At 44.8% G+C, this 3,152-nt stretch overlaps 1 non-coding gene across 1 annotated transcript; it reads left to right on the forward strand.

The window, feature by feature from the left end:
* The first annotated feature begins 221 nt into the window (after positions 1–221).
* Positions 222–303, forward strand: trnas-gcu (transfer RNA serine (anticodon GCU)). The gene has a single exon. It is a non-coding gene; the product is annotated as a tRNA-Ser (tRNA).
* The last annotated feature ends 2,849 nt before the right edge of the window (positions 304–3,152 follow it).

The raw sequence follows: 3,152 nt of genomic DNA on the forward strand, positions 1-3,152 counted from the left end.
AAGGGGGCGGGGAGGCAGAGTGGTTAAGGCGATGGACTGCTAATCCCATCCTTGTCGTTCGGTTCCTTTAGCACTGGACCTTAATCTAGGTCCTGGGGACCCCATGCTGAACTTTTTGTGTGTCCTCCTTATCTAACACACTCAGTTCAGTTCTTTGAGTTCTCTACTAATGAGCTGATGATCTGAATCCGGAGTGCTAAATAAAAGACGGCACGTAATACGACGAGGTGGCCGAGTGGTTAAGGCGATGGACTGCTAATCCATTGTGCTCTGCACGCGTGGGTTCGAATCCCATCCTCGTCGTTCGGTACATTTAGCAGTGATCCTCGGTCCTGGGGACCCCACTCTGCAATTTTTGTGTCTTCCCTATCTGACACACTCAGTTCAGTTCACTGAGCGCTCTACTAATGAGCTGGTGGTCTGAATCGGGAGTGTTAAACAAAAGGACCGCGCAAAACGAAAGGTGGTCGAGTGGTTAAGGCGATGCAAGGCTAGTCCGTTGTGCTCGGCACGCCTTGGTTTGTGTGGGTTCGAATCCCATCCTCTTCATTTGATGCTTTAGCACCACTGAGAGCCCACCGGAACAGACAGGCCCAACCTGTTTACGATGGGTAGCGGCGAGCTGTGATTGTGCTGTAGTTTATTGATACCTGCCGCAAAGTCTTGAGAACATATTGACAAAACAACAAGTCTTCTGGCTCCGGCACGCTATGATCGGTGGACACCTCTTTGACGAGGACCAACAACCAGCCACGCCAATAAAAGGAAACAAAACGAAGCAAGACTATCTTTCTCAACAAGCCTCCAGAGAGACTGGCAAAAATTGCCGATGCTGACTGTATTTCAAGTCATCCCGGTGGGGTATTGGGTATTGACTTTGTGGCAACATGGAACTTTTGCATCTACATTAATATTAGTCTGTTTCTTCTTATTCTGAGGTCACCGTAGCCACCAGATCCATTCTGCATTCCGATTTGATGGTCACTACAGTCCCCCGGTTCCAGTCCGTACCAAGAGCAGATGGTGGATCAGCACCTTCAGCCGAATGTCAGCGGATACTATGTCAACTAGATGAGCCCCAGAGACAGATCATCAGTAAAGAAGGCATCCACATGCCACAGCAAACTACTCGAGCTGGTGAAAATGTTCACCAAATGCCCGCCGCTGAGTTCTTTTAAAACAAGCCAGCTTATTGAAGGTGCACAAGATAAACGCCCTGAGAGAGCTGTGCCTCGCAACCCTAAGAATGGCATAGGCGTTAGTGGACACCTCCGCAGCATGGCCTCTCTCAGTCAGCAAGGGGGCGGGGAGGCCGAGTGGTTAAGGCTATGGACTGCTAATCCCATCCTTGTCGTTCGGTTCCTTTAGCACTGGACCTTAATCTAGGTCCTGGGGACCCCATGCTGAACTTTTTGTGTGTCCTCCTTATCTAGTGGTTAAGGCGATGGACTGCTAATCCATTGTGCTCTGCACGCGTGGATTCGAATGCCATCCTCGTCGTTCGGTACATTTAGCAGTGATCCTCGGTCCTGGGGACCCCACTCTGCAATTTTTGTGTGTCTTCCCTATCTGACACACTCAGTTCAGTTCACTGAGCGCTCTACTAATGAGCTGGTGGTCTGAATCGGGAGTGTTAAACAAAAGGACCGCGCAAAACGAAAGGTGGTCGAGTGGTTAAGGCGATGCAAGGCTAGACCGTTGTGCTGAAAGCACAGCAGCAGCAGCTGAAAAGGTCCGCAGCATGGCCTCTCTCAGTCAGCAAGGGGGCGGGGAGGCAGAGTGGTTAAGGCGATGGACTGCTAATCCCATCCTTGTCGTTCGGTTCCTTTAGCACTGGACCTTAATCTAGGTCCTGGGGACCCCATGGTAGATGGTAGATAGCTTCACTGATTGGCTTTAAATGATTACTTAGCATTTCTTGTATGTAAAATAATATTATTTACTTAAAGGTTGTATCAGTGATTCTAGGCTGAAACATAAAGTGTCACTTTCAGCTGAGCTTTCTTCACGATCCGCTCGCTGCCTGCCCCATAAATTTTCTGTGGAAAAAAAAAACGCGTCAGCCTAGGGTCCGAGATATGCCAAAAGAAACAATCGGTGCTACCAACGATTCCACAGTTAAACAAACAGTGTTCCAACCAATCACCGTCAGGGGGTTGGTGTTGTGGACTTTCGTACTGGTGCTGGGATGTGAGGGAGGCAGAGCATAAAATCCACAACACCAACCCCCTGACGGTGATTGGCTGGAACACTGTTTGTTTATCTGTGGAATCGTTGGTAGCACCGGTTGTTTTTTGGCATATCTCGGACCCTAGGCTGACCAGAGAGATGTGTTTTTTTTCACAAACAATATATAGGGCAGGCAGCAAGCGGATCGTGAAGAAAGGTCAGCAGAAAGTGACACGCTATGTTTCAGGCTTGAAATCGCTGATACAACCTTTAAAATTTTTAGCTTTTTAATAACACCCTTGAGGGTACAGCATGTGGTCATCAAGCAATATTTACTTAGTTTTTTCTTCATTAGTTGTTGACGAAAATGTAAATTCCCTCCATGTCCAACATGTGCTCTGATGTCCCTGAACATTTCCATTGAAACCACCTAAAAAATCTTTCACACAAACTTTTTAAAGATCCATTACAGTGTTGTGGTGGAAATGACACCAATACTGTGCGACAGCTATATTTTGTATAAAAAGTAATATTGATAGATATTAAAATAAGATATTAAATAATATTAAATACTATAATGTATTTTAATTATTTTACTAATACTTAATTCAAGTACATTAATAGTTACCAGATAAGTCATATTTTTAAACTGTATTTTCATTGTTGACGTTTAAAAGTTGAGCGACAAGGAGAAAACTGTGATTTTGACACATATCAGGAGGTTGAAAAGTATGAAAAAATCATAGATAATAGACAATAGAAAGCTAGTAAAAAATAAATGTTAGGGTGATTTTATTGATAGCTTGACAAAGAAATAGGAATTTGTCCAAATTTTTTTTTTAATATGACCAAAGTACATAAAAGTGCCCATAGTCTAAGAATCACCCATAAATGGTTTCTCTCCAGTGTGACGATTCATGTGCCTATTAAGGATTCCTTTTTGGATGAAACGTCTTCCACATTGCTGGCAGGTGAAAGGCTTC

Source organism: Garra rufa, chromosome 2 (assembly GCF_049309525.1).
Source record: "Garra rufa chromosome 2, GarRuf1.0, whole genome shotgun sequence".
Classification (NCBI taxonomy): domain Eukaryota; kingdom Metazoa; phylum Chordata; class Actinopteri; order Cypriniformes; family Cyprinidae; genus Garra; species Garra rufa.